Below are 20,331 nucleotides of genomic sequence, written 5' to 3' on the forward strand. Positions count from 1 at the left end.
TTGTTAGTAGACAAATGACTGTAAATAAACATGATGAAACAACACCCGTATGCAGAAACACCCATATACATCAATGCTATTTTCTGCATGTGTGCATGATACAGCCATGTCTATCTTTGTGATCAAAGATAGACAGCAGGCATGCAAAATAGTGATGAGAGAGAGAGGTTTGCAGTGGAACGGCGTACCCGAGCATGCTCGACTCGCGCGGCCTGTCATAGGTGGTTGGTTTTAGTTGGGCAGTAAGCGAGGAGGCCACTGCAGTAATCTAATCACGATGAGATAAGCTTCATGACAGCGTTGCTCTGGCGTGCATGTGTGGCAGGGAGGGGAAACAGGAGCATAGCAGATCCAAACACTCGCAAGATCCAGCGTATATCTCTGGAATGTTCAGGAAAATGCTAATATGACACGTACGTCCATCACTAAAGGATGGGTGGTTTTGCTGGAATTCATCAAAGCAACTCTGTGGTAGTGCACTGTTTACCTATACAGTGCTGTACATTATTCAGTGGCAAACAGAATTTATGTACAGTATGTTTTGGTGAGGATGGCATATATGACATATTTAAAAAAAAATGCTAACCATGCAAATATGTTTTCAGGTGCCAGGGTTTACCAGAAGGGGTTCAAGCTTAAGTGTGTCATTTTTGCGCCATGAGTATCACCAAACGGAATTGCAAAAATAATGATAATGAATGTTTTCGAATGGGTTTCCCAAACATTCCTTCTCAAAAAGCTTTGCGTCCCCTCGCAATAGTTTTACATTCTCTCTTTAAAAGCTATGCATTACCTTTTAATAGTTTGTGTTTCTTCGCAATAAGTTTTGCATTCCCTCGCAATAGTTTGCGTTCCTTCTCAATAGTTTGCTGAACTCAAATTAAGATTTTTAGAAGAATTTATCAGCTCTTTTGGTCCATACAATGCAAGTGAATGGGTGCCAAAATGTTTACGCTCCAAAAATCACATAAACCAGCATAAAAATAATCCATATGACTCCAGTGGTTAAATCCATGTCTCCAGAAGTGATTTGATAGGTGTGGGTGAGAAACAGATCAATATATTACGATCAGTATAATTTTTACTATAAATTCTCCTCCCCGCTCTGTCAGTCTCCACTTTAACTTTCACTTTCACATTCTTCTCCTTGTGGTTTTGGTGATTCACATTCTTCATGCATTCGCCCCCTACAAGGCAAGGACAAGAATTTCGAGCAAAAATGGACTTAAATTTTGAACTGTTTCTCACCCACACCTATAATATCACTTCTGAATGTATGGATTCAATATGGATTACTTTTATGCTGCCTTTATGTGATCTTAGGAGCGTAAACATTTTGGCACCCATTCACTTGTATTGTATGGACCTACAGGGCTAAAATATACTTCTAAAAACCTTAATTTGTGTGCTGCAGAAGAAAGAAAGTCATACACATCTGAAATGGCATGAGGGTGAATTTTTATTTTTGGGAGAACTATTCCTTTAATTTGTCCCTAACAAAAATTAATCTTGGTTTTACTTCAGTAATGTTAGTTGAACTGGGGTATTTGTATTAAAACCATAGTTACCACAATATTTACCATGCATTTTAATAGAAAAACTATAGTAACCATGTATTTATTTATTTATTTATTTTTACCATAATTTTGGTTTGGTTAAGGTGGGAGAGAAAAAAAGTATTTTAACATAGAAAAATTGCACACTTCAGCTTTAAAGCTTTGTGTCTTTCATACATGACATTAGTCTGCAGATTGTTATTGTTATGTTAGCATTGTTTCTGCTAGAGATTATTATAGTTTAGCTTCTGATCTACACATAATCTGTCACTTTAGTTATATAACATTATTTTTAGCCGCAAGTCATTTTAATATGATTTATTATTCTACTGCTGATGGTAAAACTCTCCTGAGGAGCAAGACACATTGTTTGTTCCCCTAAAGACTAATACTCGAACAACTCCTCATCATCTAAGTACATGAATGTTATCAAGTGAGAAATGCATGCAAAAGGCAAATCCTGTGGACGGGATTCTCCACGCTCGTGATCAAAGCCTGATTTTCTTTTACTCAGTATTCAGCTCTTTTACAGTTTGTTGTTTATTTTCAGACTGGAGGTAGTGCTTTCTCTACTTCACAGTGAATATTGTCTTATATTTCATAGCGTTTTATGACAAGTTGTTCTTAAAGTTCTATAGGGATCTGTAAGGAGGTGAAGGCCATGTTGCACTCAATTAAATATGGATTCTTATGACACCTTAACTTTAAATAAGGATTTTTTATTCTATGGAGAGTATGTTAAGGGTCATAATGGTCTATTAAGAGTGGTGTGAATTAACAATGTGTATTTTTTTTTACTGAGCAAATGATAACGTTGTAAAGTAATTGAAATGAAGGCAGTTATTTCTATTAGTTATTTACTGGATTGAACAGTAAATCAATAATTTTCACATTCTACAGGTTTGGTTATTTGCAACTGTGCAGGGGTGTAAAAAGTACTCCGAATTTATACTTAAGTTAAAGTATGGATACTAAGTGAAAATTTTACTCAAGTAAAAGTCCAAGTATTTAGCCAAAAACATACTTGAGTGAAAGTAAAAAAGTATTCACATTAAATTGTACATAAGTATTAAAAAGTAAAAAGTAACTTTTTTTCCTAGCTAGAATGAAATCAAGAGAGGAGATTGTGTGAGAGAGGATGTTGTTAAATTTTATTGGTTTGTTAAGTCGCCTTTTTACTGTCTCCGATAACTCATATTTCTCTCCCAGTGGCATTCGCAATCTAGTCAAAGAATCATGTTACAATAAATACATTTTTGCAAAATTATTTTTATGTGGCCTGTTGTATGTAACATGGCAATTTCCTGATGGAATGAACATTAGAGGCGCAAAAACAACAATGCCTTTTATCCCCATTCACTTAAATCAAGAGTAAAACAGATTATCAGTTCATAAACATATATTTTTCGCTCTGTTCCTCACATAATGCAATCTTATGACAAATAAAACACTTTTACTATAGCGCATGACTTATTTTAATGTTTGCATTGAATAACCAACAACATTTACAAGCTTGTTTATGAGTGATCAAATTGCGCGGTAGCTCGACTGATAGAGTGTAGCATATGCGTCAGAATACGAGTCCTGAAGAGCACACGAGTCGACACGTGAGCCCAGAGTGTCATAGAAGCACCACAAAATTACATGGTTGTTTCAGAAATTGTGTTTTTCATCTAACATTTGCTTTTTATGACACTATCAGTTAGGTTTAGGTTTAAGGTTTAGGGTAGGAAGATAGGTTTTCTTGATTTAAATCTCGATAGAGAATTAACCTTAAAAACCTCATCTTCTCGGGAGAACATTTCACTCACTTTTATTGCCACACAGTGGACATTTTACTTCGAAACTGCCCTGAGACGTGTAATAAACCACATAATTTTATTTTGCAAAAAAGTTGCCACAGGGAGCATGGGAGAAGGCACTCATGAATTGCGATGTAAGAGCACGAAGCCCCTTGAGACATAGAGAAAGATAGAATAAATTCAATATAAGCTTTGAAGAAAGTTAGTAATGTTGTTGGTTTTGTGAATTGTTTTTTTGAGGTTTGCTACCAAACCTTGCTGTTGAGCAGATGGATAATTCAAGAAAATTCACAATTGGGGGCCTGGGTAGCTCAGTGGTAAAAGACACTGGCTACCACCCCTGAAGTTCACTAGTTCGAATCCCACAGCGTGCTGAGTGACTCCAGCCAGGTCTCCTAAGCAACCAAATTGGCCCGGTTGCTAGGGAGGGTAGAGTCACATGGGGTAACCTCCTCATGGTCGCTATAATGTGGTTCGTTCTCAGTGGGGCGCGTGGTGAGTTGAGCGTGATTGCCACGGTGGATGGTGTGAACAACATGCTCAACAAGCCACATGATAAGATGCACGGGTTAACGGTCTCAGAGGCATCTGGGATTCATCCTCCGCCACCCAGACTGAGGTGAATCACTACGCCACCACGAGGACTTAAAAAGCACATTGGAAATTGGGCATTCCAAATTGGGAGAAAAAAAAACAAAAAAACATTTAATTAATATTTACTCAGATATCATAATTTTTACTATCATTGTTATAATCATTATCATTTTTGGTTTTATATAACTATTATTATTATAATTAACAGCTGCCTAACAACAACAATAATAATTCAGAAAATAGGGAGTAGGGAATAGAAATTCATAGATATGATTTAAAAATGGCAAGTGTAAAAAATTATTACATGTAGACATTTAATTACAAAAGCCTTTTGTTTATACAGTATATTTATATATATATATTTGCAACATGATTGATTATTTTTTACTTCATAACTGTCCAATCTGTAGAAGTAGCAGGTGTTTAGAATAAAGTTTAGGACAAAAACCGTCAGTGTTTCTCATTTCGTGCTCATAGTTTTGAATAAATACGTCACATTCAGTCAGGCGGTTACATGCGGTCTAGACACACAAATATTTCAACGTATCCGAAGCTCAAATCAGATCCGAAATTCTGCCTCTGCAGATGGTCAGAACTCCACACAGCTGCCGTGCGACACTCAATTTGTCATCTGTTGTTTTTTGGATGCAGTCAAAAGGCAGCTTCAGTCCAGTAAGACAAAAGAAAATTATCTGCAAAAATGTAGTGAGTACTAAATAAAACTGTAAGGAGTAAAAAGTACTATTTTTTCTTTGGAAATGTAATTAAGTAAAAGTACAAGTATTCCATTTAAATTGCACTCAAGTAAAGTATACATCCCAAAAAATAATACTTTAATATAATAATTAAGTATTTTTACTCAATTACTTTACACCCCTGCAAATGTGTACTGGCAGTGACAGGTGTCTGTATTAGCCTCATCGTACTTATTCACTGATATTTGGACAAAGAGAGATTTTAAGCTTCTACCAAAGCAGGATTTATGTGGTCTCCTGCAATAACAGTATGCTGACAAATTCAAACTTATTTCTTGTGAATTTGTGTCAGTCGATTATAGTTTAAATTACTTTAGATGTCTGTTGTCATGCAACAAACCAAACCACTATAATGGACACTGCAACCATGGCATCAACATCAAATACTTATATTTTTTTAATATAGTTTGGGTCATTGACAAATAAGGTTGTCTGAGATAATAAAAATGAGAAATTTGCATATAAATCTAGCTTAAACCTTACGTTGTGTTCCGGTAAATTTTGACCCGGATGACTTGAGAAGGTGCGTGAGAAGTGCCCAACAAGACAGTCACATCTATGGCAAGTGCTACAGGAAGTGTGGGGTGAAATGTCACCTGAGTATCTGGACAAACTGACTGCTAGAATGCCAAGGATCTGCAAAGCTGTCATTGCTGCACGTGGAGGATTTTTTGATGAGAACTCTGTGACGAGGAGGAGGGCGTGGGCAGGCCATGATGGAGCACGGCCAGCGCTGAATCAGCTGATCAGCGAGAGAGCGAGATAAAGGGGCAGCCGGAGACGCCGGTTCGAGAGAGAGACGCACACGACCGCGCTGCACTTTGTTTATGCTGGTTTTAAGCTTACCATTAAACTTTATGTTTACTGTTCAGCCATTTCCCGCCTCCTCCTTGCCCATCCTTATACGGTTACAGTGGTGCCGAAACCCAGGAAGGAGGAGGGATGCGCTGTCACGGAGTCCTTGCCGCTGCCATCCGCCAGGGGAGCAGCCACGGCCATCTGCCTAGGGAAGGAGAGGTCGCTGCCGGCCGCCGAGAGCCTTAGGAACCGTGGCCATCTGTCGAGAAGGGGAGGAGCGGTTTTGTCTGCCAGGGGCTGGAAGACTCGCTGCCATCCGCCAGGGGAGGTGCGAGCTGGCATCTGCCAGAGGGCGGAGGAGCAGTTGAGGACCAGGCGACAGCGCGACCGGGAGCCAGTGAACAAGTTCTTCTCTCTCTCTCTCCTCTCTCTCTCTCTGTGTCTCCGCTCGCCCTTTCCCTCTCCCCACACCTCCCCTCGTCTCTCCCCGCCAGGTTCATTGGAAGTGGGGTGGACCACCGGCTGACAGAACAGCCGGAAGGGCAGCCAGAGATGGGGACTTAGTCAGACCAGTGGCACCCCTGCCTGAATCGGGCGGGGGAGGAGTGTGATGAGGAGGAGGGCGTGGCCGGGCTGTGATGGAGCATGACCTGCGCTGAATCAGCTGATCAATGGGAAAGCGAGATAAAGGGCAGCCGGAGACGCCAGTTCGAGAGAGAAAGACGCACGCGGCCGCGTTGTGCGCGTCTGTTTGTGTTATGGTTTATGTTTGTTTTATGTTGAGTTTTGCATTAAAACTATGTTGATTGTTCAGCCAGTTCCCACCTCCTCCTTGAACTGTTACAAACTCGTTGATGTAGTTTAAGAAGTTCTGAATTTTTTTTTCAAATTGTAATAGTAATTTTTCACGTTATTAGTGTCCTGACTATACAGGTGCATCTCAATAAATTAGAATGTCGTGGAAAAGTTCATTTATTTCAGTAATTCAACTCAAATTGTGAAACTTGTGTATTAAATAAATTCAATGCACACAGACTGAAGTAGTTTAAGTCTTTGGTTCTTTTAATTGTGATGATTTTGGCTCACATTTAACAAAAACCCACCAATTCACTATCTCAACAAATTAGAATACATCATAAGACCAATAAAAAAAACATTTTTAGTGAATTGTTGGCCTTCTGGAAAGTATGTTCATTTACTGTATATGTACTCAATACTTGTAGGGGCTCCTTTTGCTTTAATTACTGCCTCAATTTGGCGTGGCATGGAGGTGATCAGTTTGTGGCACTGCTGAGGTGGTATGGAAGCCCAGGTTTCTTTGACAGTGGCCTACAGCTCATCTGCATTTTTTGGTCTCTTGTTTCTCATTTTCCTCTTGACAATACCCCATAGATTCTCTATGGGGTTCAGGTCTGGTGAGTTTGCTGGCCAGTCAAGCACACCAACACCATGGTCATTTAACCAACTTTTGGTGCTTTTGGCAGTGTGGGCAGGTGCCAAATCCTGCTGGAAAATGAAATCAGCATCTTTAAAAAGCTGGTCAGCAGAAGGAAGCCTGAAGTGCTCCAAAATTTCTTGGTAAACGGGTGCAGTGACTTTGGTTTTCAAAAAACACAATGGACCAACACCAGCAGATGACATTGCACCCCAAATCATCACAGACTGTGGAAACGTAACACTGGACTTCAAGCAACTTGGGCTATGAGCTTCCCCACCCTTCCTCCAGACTCTAGGACCTTGGTTTCCAAATGAAATACAAAACTTGCTCTCATCTGAAAAGAGGACTTTGGAACACTGGGCAACAGTCCAGTTCTTCTTCTCCTTAGCCCAGGTAAGACGCCTCTGACGTTGACTGTAGCCAAATTCCTTGACATGTCTGTGTGTGGTGGCTCTTGATGCCTTGACCCCAGCCTCAGTCCATTCCTTGTGAAGTTCACCCAAATTCTTGAATCGATTTTGCTTGACAATCATAAAGCTGCGGTTCTCTCGGTTGGTTGTGCATCTTTTTCTTCCACACTTTTTCCTTCCACTCAACTTTCTGTTAACATGCTTGGATACAGCACTCTGTGAACAGCCAGCTTCTTTGGCAATGAATGTTTGTGGCTTACCCTCCTTGTGAAGGGTGTCAATGATTGTCTTCTGGACAACTGTCAGATCAGCAGTCTTCCCCATGATTGTGTAGCCTAGTGAACCAAACTGAGAGACCATTTTGAAGGCTCAGGAAACCTTTGCAGGTGTTTTGAGTTGATTAGCTGATTGGCATGTCACCATATTCTAATTTTTTGAGATAGTGAATTGGTGGGTTTTTGTTAAATGTGAGCCAAAATCATCACAATTAAAAGAACCAAAGACTTAAACTACTTCAGTCTGTGTGCATTGAATTTATTTAATACACGAGTTTCACAATTTGAGTTGAATTACTGAAATAAATGAACTTTTCCACGACATTCTAATTTATTGAGATGCACCTGTACATTGTGATCAGTTGAATGCCACTTTGGTGAATAAAAGTACCAATTTCTTTCCATAAGAGCAAAATCTGTACATTGACAATTTTATTAACATTTTATTGGTTTTTTATTGTTGTGTTCCTGGTCAAAAATGACCAGCCTTTGAAAACAAATGGATTAAGAGTACAAAATACAGAAATATTAAGTGTTCAGGAGCACCATAATCCTTTAGATGAGCACATATGTGGATGTGTGTTTGCACACACAAAGTCCTCGGACATGTGCACACACACACAAACACACACACACACACACACACACACACACACACACACACACACACATACAAATACACACACATCTGTGTGTTGAGCGCCCTCTTGTGCGTCATCTTTGCATGTACACTCTTTGAGGAATATTTCAAGATCTATATCATATCATGTTGCGTTTGGGCTCGTTTGAACCGGGATAGTTTGCTGGAAGTTACGATACGTCATCGTCTATGTTATATGTATTTTCAATAAGTAACAAGGAAAAATTTGACAAAAAAGAGACCTCTGTGTATTATATTTATGTCAGTGGGTATTTCATACACTAAGACACACTGCAGTTCAGTCTCTGAGTGAAACAAATTTGCTCATTGCATTCTACTATTTGAGACCTTTCCAACGATATATAACACATGGTTATCTTAACTTTTTTTATGGTTTTACCAACTCTGACTATCATTGTTGTGGTAACAATTTTGCAAATGATGAGAACGAAACAGTTCTAATTTATCAGCAAATTAAAATAAAGAATTGGTAGGATCAGCTATATGCATTGTAAAGTCCATTCTAGGCTTTAAAATGACACCTTTTTTGTTCAGATCAAGCAAGTGGTTATTAATTTATTACGTAATTATTATCTTTTGTGTTTCCGCAAGAAGTGCCCTACACTGGCCCAGTATAAGCTCAGTTCAATTAATCCTTCTATACATAAATATATATATATATATATATATATATATATATATATATATATATATATATATATTTAAATATGTTCAAAAAAAGGAGTACAAAAATCATAATTACTAAAAAATCAAATGCAATATCTTGTGATAATATATGCAATATGAGAGATTTATAAACAATCTTAGTGGGTATTTTTGAATGGGAACACAAGGGTTAAAACATATGTCAAGTTCAAAGAATAGTGTTTATTCGTTTTATACATTTTTGAAAAACATTTTCTACAAAAAAATTACATTTAATGATTTTAAAAATGTCATGTGGTGTTACCATCAACTAAAAGGTATTAAAATACTTTCCTTGCACCTTAAATACATGAGAGCATACATAACTTTATCATTAATTTAAAAAAAGTTTTTAAATATATATTTTTTTTAAGTAAAAACATATTTTTCACACATTTATGGAGTCAAGAATATCAAAATGTTTTATCCATATCACCTGAACAAAATGCACCGTTTCATAAAAATGTCAAAATATCTGATTGTTTTATTTTTATTTTATTTTATTTTATTATTATGTTTTTTTACTTCATACACATTCATGAGTTTCTAAAAGGGTTCTCTCTATTTTATATTTGTTTTATTTTTATTGTTTTATTTTTTTACATTTTTCAACTAAATGGCAAACTACATGTTGGTTACACCACCTGACTTTGATTTGGTGGACAAAAGTTTTTCAAATATTAATAATATTTTAAAACAAAATGGTTTCACTGCTTATTTTTAAAAGAAATTATAATAAAAGATTATTCTGCACTACTCATGCCAATATTTCTTTTTTCAGGAATTAACGAGTCTTTGATTTTTCTCTGGATGGTAACATCACTTGACATTTTTTACTTTAAGCCCCATAAAAAATAAATGACTTTCAACTCAGTAACTGAAAACATATTCATCATAATAGAGGTGTACTCATGTAATTGTTTTGTGTGAATTGCATTTTTAAAGTATTTTTGAATAACTTAATAGATCCGGACAAAAAATAAATAAAAATTATGTCACGTCACTGACCCGATTAACGTATATAATGACAAACATAGGCATTTAGCATTTGACTTTGCCAGTTTAATCTGAAAGAGAGAACTAGAACGCCCCCTTGCTGTAGTAACATGTACAAACCTTGGGCCTAAATGCTGAAACAGCTCTGCTTAAACTTCCCCAAATGAGTTTAATCCTTGTAAACAAAATGGTTGGTGCCAGATTTGTAATAGTACCACCTAAGTCCTACCAGAAAGACATATGAGTGCATTTTAAACAATCTGGATGCTCATCACACAGCTCAGATATAAACATAAAGATTTTCTTTACGATATAAAGAAAAAAAAACATATCTCCTGTGATCATTTTCGCAGTTTCCTGAAGTTATCATCCTGGCATTTTACAAGTATCATGTAGCTCTGTTTTACTGTAGCCAAAGCTGGTTTAATCTGGTCTAGCTGGCCTAAAGTGCTTAAAACCTCTTTTAAACCAGCTAACCAAGCTTGGTGACCAACAAAGTCCAGCATACAAGCTCAGTGAATGTAAGTTGTTTTTTTGTCCGTAGGTCATTTCTGTATATTTTTAACTATCTTTTTATTTGTAGCATTAATACGGAAGGTTTTGACAGCTTCATAAAGGACCTTTTTTGTACTCACTCAGTTAAAGGCTGAGCTAATTCGCTTTAGTTTTTTCATGCTTCGAAAAACAAATTGCCAAGCAATGATAAGCTTAAAGGAAGAGATGAGAGATGGGGCGCAACAAGCAGCGACATCAACAAGCCCCCCCGCCCCCCCTTTTATTTTTTCAGAATAACTGCTCATATAATAAAGAGAACAGCATGCTTTCTTTCTTTCTCTCTCCTTTCTCCTCTAATCTCTCTCTGTCATACACAAACACACATTCTCTCTCCATTTTTCCTTTTTTCCAGTGCACTCGGAATAATTTCTCGATGCGGCGGGGGGTTCATGACTCTTTGTGTATGTGTAAAATATGTCTTGAGGGGATTGGAACAAAGTTAAAGTGAGTGAAGTCGAAATATTTTACTCATCAGCTTTGCAGTCACTGAGTTTGCCTGAGCTAGAACAAAACCGCTGAAGCATTTAGAGAAAATTAACCCCCCATCCTGGCAGCCAGATGTGACTGGTTTCCGCCCAGTGCACATGAGTGGGCAGGGAGAGCAAGAGACTGTGAAATTCCTGTCAGCTCCGTGTACTGCAGAATGGGCTATTGACTGCTTTCTCTATTCCCCTCCATCATTCTTCTTGAACACTGCCATTAATTTCCTCTCCTGCCTTACCGATCCCCCTCTTTCTCTCTCTCTCTCTCTCTCTCTCTCTCTCTCTCTCTCTCCCCCCTCTTTTCTTTCCTCCCCAGCTTTCTTTGTTGCAGAAGAGGATGCACAAAGCCATTCTAAAATACTTCAAACACCGCAGCGTCTACAGCCAGGCAGAGTTGGCCCACTTCCAGGCCCTCTCCAACCAGAACAACCAGAAAATGAAAGCCCTCCAGGTATGGGCTCTTTAGCACCCCCACAAACCCACACACTCACACAACTGTTTGTAAGTATTGTATCATATACAACGATGTGTCCCAAAGGCATTCAGGTTAAGGCTTGATTATGTTAAGATGGTTAATTGTGATATACAGATATGTTATTATGAAACTATTAATAAGTAAGGACAATGGTCACTTTCACTGATAAGATGGGACATTGTAGCAAAATAAATGAACTATTAATAATAATGATGTTGATTAAAGGAATGGTTCAACCAAAAATAAAAATTCTATCATAATTTACTCGCCTTCATTTAAGTCCAAACCTATATGCTGTTTTGTTTTCTGTGGAACACAAATATCAATTCATAGTGACTATGGCTTTCAACCTCCAAAAAGGACGAAAAACACCTCAAAGGTAGTCTATTTGACTTTTTTGCTATATTTCAATTCTTCTGAAGCCATACGATAGCTTTGTGTGAGGAACAGACTGAAAGTTAAGTCATTATTCACTGAAAATCTTCCCCCTTTGCTGCGGCTCTGAAACCTCATTCTCCATTCTGCATATTCAAATTGGCGCACCATTGGTCACTTGACACTTGAGATACAGTTGCTATCAGTTAGTACGAGGGCTGTCAATTGATTGAAATTTTTAATCAAATTAATTACATAATGTGCAGATTAATTAATCGAATGAATTACATACCATTATTTACTGAGAATGCCCCCCAAAAAAGGTATTTTAAAGGGATAGTTCACCCAAAAATGAAAATTCTCTTAACATTTACTCACCCTCACACCATCCCAGATGTTTATGACTTTCTTTCTTCTGCAGAACACAAATTAAGATTTTTAGAAGAATATTTCAGCTCTGTTGGCCCTTACAATGCAAGTGAATGGTGGCCAGAACTCTGAAGGTCCAAAAAAGTAATCCATACGACTTCATTGGTTAAAGCAATGTCTTCTGAAGCGATCCAGTTGGTTTTGGGTGACAACAGACCAAAACGTACCTCTATTTTCACTGTACATCTTGCCGTCTCTTATTACAAGTGTAATTGAGCTTGAAATCATGATTGCCAAGGAGACTGTCAAGATTTATAATGAAAAAGGAATTACATTTTGGTCTGTTCTCACCCAAAACCGATTGGATCGCTTCAGAAGACATGGATTAAACTACTAGAGTCTTGTGGATTACTTTTATGCTGCCTTTATGTGAAATTTGGACCTTCAGAGTTCTGGTCACCATTCACTTGCATTGTGAGGACCAACAGAGCTGAAATATTCTTCTAAAAATCTTTATTTGTGTTCTGCAGAAGAAGGAAAGTCATACACATCTGGGATGGCATGAGGGTGAGTAAATGATGAGAGAATTTTCATTTTTGGGTGAACTATCCCTTTAAAATAATTATAAATATGATATATAGACCTAATAAATATCGTAATTCAGATAATTCAAATACTGTACATCATATTGTAGAAACAAATAAGTAAAGCATTTAGACAAAACAAAAAGTGGCTTTAAAAGTGAAATTGTTTTTATTTCCATATAATTGAACATGACCGTATTATTGGCCGTCTTCCCTCTGCTCTATTTAAAATTGTTGGTTTATGTACTTGTGCGTCAGACGGATGCTTTTGGAACGGCTCACTGTGGTTGTGTTGTGTCTCAATAGTTTTCAGTGCCTCTAGTCATAAGCGCTTTGTATTAGGAAGCTATGTCAAGTTAAACTTAGTTTGAAACTTTGAAAAAGATGTCTCGAGATCCCTGCATTTCGTTTGCGCTCGGTCGAGCTGTCACTGAGTGCAAGAACGCATCATCTGTGGAAGGCTATGCTGCCTGCTTGCTGGTTTGACGAAGAGTGTTGCGTGTACAGCTAGAGCGTTGACTGCCCCCTACTGCATCAAGGCGGTACATCAATTGAATTGCTCCGATGATAGGCATGTTCCTTATACCAGTATTTACATACAGGTCAGGGGCATGATTAATTGTGTTAATTATTTTAACATGTTATTTTTCACTAATTAACGCATTCAATTAACAGCCCCAGTCAGTACGTTTACAAGCACAGTTATAATCAAGCTACTGCAGGTTTTTGTGTAGCTGAGCTAGTCTTTATCTGTCCATTCAAGTATATATGAGTAACATGGCACAATGTGTAATCAAATATATGAAGTAAGGATGAGAAATATGATGGGTTTAACACACGTCGCACATCTTTTGGAGCATGTGCACAACGTCGTGTTCGGTTGAAGTCCGTTTTATGTGTATACTAGGGCTGTTTAACAGGGCTGAGAAACTAAATTGGATTTTTCACTGAAATATTATTCAAATTCTAATTACTATATATTCAAATTATGTTTGCATTTTAAAGACATTATTTCAGATGGGGGGAAACTCTACAAGACTCTGAATAAACATTGTCTCCTACCTCCACAAGAGGATGCAACAAATCAATATAAACCTATCAGCAGCGGATTGTAGCAATTGTTTTTTGCATGTCTGGCTGTTAATAAATGTACGTAAAATTATAAGGTCCATTTAGCCAGTTCATATACTCAAATATTAAATCAAAAGTAAGAAAATAAATAGATGGTTCTATGTGATCTTAGAGTTGCACAGTAGCCTATACCGGTGCCAAAGTATACCATAGATTCAAGCTTCATAATACCAGTGGTAACAAAATGTTTTTCACATATCTTTCAAGGAGAAGGAACATTTTCTGCATACCATTCCATAAAAAAATCACTTACAGCACCTTTAAGCCCAAACTATACTTCAGTTTTGACACAAACGCTTAGCATGTCCGCACACTCAAACGCTCAGCCTTTTAAAGTATACTTCATTTTACTGTACGCACATACACAGGTGGTTGCCGCATGTGCGCTACTACTGCTATGAGATACTGGACTATTCTTCTTTAGGAGTTTACACCCATAAAGATGTCTTTATGTTCATTCAGACTTGAGTTATTCCAATGCGGGAATCTCCTCACCATTGAAATCTTGACGTGCACATCCACTGTTGTTGTTTCCACCTTCATCTCCTGTTGTTTGTTCCAGCATTTCTTTGTGATAGTAACGGCTCAACTTTGAGTGCTGCCACCTTGTTGACCCACTAATTAGTGCAAATAATTCCAGAGTATGCGCACATTTTGAAAAATCGGGCCGCATGCATTCAGTGCTTGAGCACTCATCTGTTTACAAAATTTGAGTCACGCGTCCTGTACGCAGATGCCTAGCGTTCATGTCTGATCAAAGGTCTGTTTGTCCGACTTCTCAAAAATCACTATACCTGTATAACAATATAGTATTAACAAAACTTGTCACAGCACTCAACGTGTTAATTCACAAATGTAGTTGGTTTAAGACACACAAACACAAATTAAATGTCAATAAACATATTTGACTAATGACGAAAGTTTGCATAACCTGTTACTACAATTGTATTATTATTTCTTATATTGCAATAGTGTAACCATGGTGATCTAACACAGCAGATATTTGGTCTCAGTGGAAGGTGTGCTATGCACGTTTATAATGAGGTGAAAGGCGGTGTGTTTTTGGCTCAGTCAGGGGAGGCCGGCTCTGGAAGTCAGGCAAGGGAATGAAGCATGAAGACGAGGAGTTCTTCAGGCTCCTCCGAGTGTGAAGGACAAAAGGAGCAGCCTTACCCGAAACTTTGTCACAGCTGAGCGTTGATCTCCTCCCCTGGATTCCACACACACACACAAGCATGAGATTTGACTTTACATTACAAACCACAGTATTGCAGCGCATAGCATTAAAGCTGAAGTGAGTCTGGTAATTTTTGCGCCACTAGTGTCACCAAATGGAATTGCAAAAATTGTAATTGTTTTCAGACAGCTTTCCCCAAATACTCCCTCCATCTTCCATTGATCGGACAAACATACAGTATATTCCCACCCTAAACTCATGCTATTGGTTGAGCCATGTTACTGTGTCGGGCTGGTCAGATGCTCAAACAAACAGAGCAATATTCTTATAGCACTACAGAGCCACAATGTTTACATTTTTCAGGGAAATCAACCTTCAAATGGCATAAGTTGCCTCTGCATATTAAGCTGGATTACGAATAAGTATTTTAACTAGGGCTAATCACATATACAAAGATTTGCTGAGAAATCCCCTCTAAGAACAATAATTGAATATATAGCAATTAAATAATTAAAATGTAAATTGTTATTTTTAAATAATTGTAAATATAGTATACATTATCCTATAAAAAAAAATAATGATTCAGAAAATTAAAACACATATCCTTTGCAGAATGTCTTTGCTCAGAATCAGAGACTTTTACAGCAATTGCAAAATCCACACTAAAATAAAAGTAACTTTGAAGTCATTTCTCTGTTTAAGTGTTGGCGTATTTACTACATTGTGCCTCTGTAAGGCAGTATTGTTTTTAATGTACAGTATACATACCAGAAAAAAGAGGTCAAGCTTTTTAACAGACTAACAAATCAGCCATTGCACTAGATGACTCAATTTGAGACAAAAATTTAAATAAAAGTTTTTTATCTTGCATCGATTTTCTTTCTCACTCTCTTTCTGTTCAAGATTCTTTACCATTCTCAATTAAATGGAGTGTTTACCACATTCTTGTCATTCCAAATCCATACAATGAAAGTGAATGATGACTGAGGCTGTCAGTCTGAAACATTATGCCTAACATCTCCTTTTGTATTCCACAGAAGAAAGTAAGTCATACAGGTTTGGAATAACATGAGGTTGAGTACTAAATTATGACACAATTTTCATTCTCAGGTGAACTATCCCTTTAATTCTCTATTAGTAACAAACTTTGGTTTTATTTTCACACATTTTGGAGTCTTGAACAACAACATACTCAACAATCTCAAACCAACTTCAAAAACAAATATTTCATTGTCCTGAGTGCAAAGACTTTTTATCCATGCTGATTCTATCTGAACGTATTCCCCATAGGATACCACAAGTAAAAGATGTCCACCCATTTACTCATAAGGAACCTCAGCTGCAGAAGGTTGCGGACAAAAACTAGTTCTACTGATTTGTCACTGTGTCTTCCCGAGAAACAAATGACTGCTTCCAAGCAGCTCTACTGAAGTGGGGGAAGAGTATAAAGAAAGAGAGAGAAAGCATGCAAGCCTGTCATCTCGTAACGCTGCTGCAAGATTGGCCACTCAGTTTCGGGTTATGCAAGTTTACATCAGGAATGGCATAACTAACAATTGCAAGCAACAGAGAGCAGGGTGGAGAGTTGTGAATGGCCAGTAATAATTGGAGCGAATGCCCACTGTGCTTCTCTCGTGGGACCGTAATCCAAGATCTTGTTTCTTATATAATAGTTAGTCAGAAAATGTCTGCATGACTAGGCCAGCTCAGATTCCCAAGCTGGTTGAAAGTGCAATGCAGTTTAACAGATAGACTGCTTGCTGAGTTTTTTTTTAAAAAACAGACGTGCAATGAACACGTCTGCGCTGTTCACCAGGAGTGTTGTGCAACCTGTCTTTCTCTTATTCCTTCGTTTTGTCAATCTCGCTCTCCTGTCTTACAAAATAAAAGGCCGAGGCAGCTCTCGGCAGTCTCAAATGAGGGCAGGAGCGTCACTATTGCTCTGTAGGTTTGTAACATAGAGATCAAGGCTTGGCTGGTTTTCAAAAGAACCGACTCTTTATAAATCATTTGTTCGGGAATCGGGCTACGTTGGTCAAGCTGTATGTTTTATGCTTTAGATTCAAAAGAACCTGCTCATAAGGGTCATTCGGACGACACTGGCCGTGTTGGATGTTTCATGCTGTAGATTGAAAAGAACCGACTAATGAGAGTCATTTGTTCGGGAATTGGACTTCACTGGTCATGCTGCGTGTTTCGAGCTGTATTCAAAAGAGCTGGCTCATGCGTCCAGGTACCAGACTACACTGGTCATGTTGTATGTTTAGTGCTGTAGATTCAAATGAACTGGTTCATAAGAGTCACTCGTTCATGAAGTGGACTACACTGGTCCCGCTATATGTTTCTAGCTGTAGATTCAAAAGAACCGGCTCGTAAGAGTCATGCATTCAGGTATCGGACTATCCTGGTCAAGATGTATATTTTGCGCTGTTGTTTCAAATTAACCGGCTCAAAAGAGTCATGTGTTCAGGAATTGGTGTACTCTGGTCGTGCTAGATGCTTCGCGTTGTAGATCAGATTAAGCAGCTCATGAGACTCATTCTTTCTGGAATCAGGCTACACTGGTCGCATTGTATGAACCGGCTCATTAAGGAGTTAATCTTTTGGGAATCGGACTATAATACTCACACTATATGTTTCTCACGCTAGATTCAAACAAACCAGCTTATACGGTAAGTCATTCATTTGGCAGTCGAACTATGCTGATAACACTGCATGTTTCGCGCTGCTGATTCAATAGCAGGGTTGCAGTGTGACTTAGTGGTAGCAGCAGAGTATTTTAGTACAGTGTTGCATCAAAAGTCATGAAAATCATTCAGTTCCAATATAAAAAATGTTAAAAAGTTTGCTGTTCCCAGCCCTGCTGGTAGATACTGTAACAACACCATTCTGCAGGCAAAAAGCTAATTTTTCCATTGACGGTGTCACAGCATATATTTCTTTTGCAAGCAACATATAATTAGGCAATATCATGTTGTTGTTGTTGTACCGAAAATGCGACAGTCATCAACTGACATTGGGATGAATGTGAATGCTGACAAATTCAGTAGCTCTCTGTGTTATTGACCTCCTTGAGGCCAAAGCATTGGTGTTGCTTTTGTACGTTTATGGTGGTTGCCACTGTCCTCGACTGCACTGAAGTTTTTTTTTACTTAATCAGTCAACACTCATTGATTCCATTTGCTTGACTATTTAAACAGGAGGAGTTATCAAACCCAATCCACCACCTCTCCGAGTTCCTACTTGCACTGACAGATGACTCAACTATCGGCCATGTCCCACAGCAACCAAACAGACCCGTCGCAGATGCCGATGGATCATGCGGGAAGATACCTACAGTTCAGATAGCTGAGTAATTGGACACTCACCTGGGCCGGGACAACTTACTTAAATAGTCAGTATGCTTCACTCTCCCTTGTCCGCTGCTCACAACCCAATCCTTAACAATGAAACAGGTGACTTTCATGCCGCTGTCAGGAATTATCTAATTTTAGCAGGGTGAGTGACTGCAATTGGCTTTGCCTCATCAGATAATTAATCTATGTCACCATTAATTGGAAAAGAGAATAATTAGGGGGCTGTGTTGACAGAAATTCTACGCTTCTCTAGATTCTTGGATCTAATTACACCTACTTAAACCCCTCTGACCTTAACTAGCAGATAGTATACCTGTGTAACCCTAACCAGACTAGGGGTTTGGTCTCGACTTCTTTTCGCTCTGTGTCCTTTTCTCCTTTTTTTCGTTGTTTATCCTCCCTTTTTTCTTGTCTCCTCCGAGAGCTGTCTCCCTCAATCACTTTTCAATATTCAATCTTAATTTTGTGGAAGTTTAGCATTTTCAATGAGCTGGAGATGAATGATTAATGAATAAATTTGAATGCTTCATTTTGACCATGGATCATTAGTCAAGTCCTTTGTGGGAAGGACCTGCAAAAAAAAAAAAAAAAAAAAAAAAAAGACGGAAAATTATTGAGACATTAGCCTGAAGCAATCCAGGGGTAAATAGTATGCACAGAGGGATGTTGTGAACACTACCCACTGGCATTCCGCACAACCCCACGGAAATGCAAGGCTGCTAATTTACCCCCGCTTCATAACGCTGATGTGCTCTATTGACAAATAGGTTTCATTTGCAAAAATGACTTTCCATTTTGATGTTGTGGTATATGCGCCTTTTTGTTTCTTAGTTATTTATTTTTTTAACCCATGTGCCTTTATTGCATCTCCCCCGGTGTAATGTAACATAATGACATGTCAGTTACAATTGACAGAAAGTATCATAGACAAGAAAAGACATCAAAAAGTGGTATCCCTGTCGTAATAGTTTAGGATAAGATTATCCATTAGATCTTTGGAAACTGATTAAGACTTTTACTCACTCATGGTACTAAATAAAACGCATTTAACACCCCTAACCTTATACAGTTAGAATCAAAAATGGAAAAATGAAAACTTTGTCATTATTTACTCACTTTCCTTCTGTTCCATACCCATATGATGTTCTTTCTTCTGCGGAACACAAAAGGAGGTGTTAGAAAGAATGTAAGCCTTAGTCACCATTCACATTCATTGTTTGAAAAAAAGATGCAATGAAAGTGAATGGTGACTGAGACTGTTGGCTGAGACATTCTGCTTAACATCTCATTTTGTGTTCCATGGAAGACAGAAAGTAATATAGGTTTGGAACAACATGAGGGTGCGTAAACCACAACAGAATTTAAATTTAAATCTCTTTAAGAACCTTTTGAAGTTCTGCAAAGAACTTTTTATTGTCTAGTTCTATATAAAACCATCTATGTACAGTACTGGTGTTATAAAGACCCCAGAAGCCAATATACTGATCTGAAGAACCTTTAATATAACAAGAAGAACTTTTTAATCTCCAAAGAACTGCATAGCTAGTTCAGGAACCCTATACTCTGAAAAACAGTTCTTGGTTAGAAGAAAGCTTTTTGCTGAAACTAAGGCCAGAGAACCACTGAAAAACAGTTTTGGGTGGTTATGCAGAAATTATGTCTGTTTCCTGAAAAAGTGCTGCAAGATATATTTGACTTGACTTTTTTTTTAAGCAGAGAATACAGACAAAGATCTTTATGGATGGTGAAGAAACATACTATTTCAATAAACACTCAGTGAGAGAGATCTTTTGATACTTTTGAGACTGTCAGAGAGGATCTGTGTCCTGCCCTTCTGTGTTTTCAGTGTCCACTGGTA

General features: G+C 38.0%; 1 pseudogene; it reads left to right on the plus strand.

Annotated features, from left to right (window-relative positions):
• LOC127434539 (coiled-coil domain-containing protein 178-like) overlaps nt 1-18,957 on the plus strand; it is a 46,345-nt pseudogene extending 27,388 nt beyond the window's left edge.
• Nucleotides 18,958-20,331: the final 1,374 nt, after the last annotated feature.

The sequence above is a fragment of the Myxocyprinus asiaticus genome, chromosome 44 (assembly GCF_019703515.2).
Source record: "Myxocyprinus asiaticus isolate MX2 ecotype Aquarium Trade chromosome 44, UBuf_Myxa_2, whole genome shotgun sequence".
NCBI classification, from domain to species: Eukaryota; Metazoa; Chordata; class Actinopteri; order Cypriniformes; family Catostomidae; genus Myxocyprinus; species Myxocyprinus asiaticus.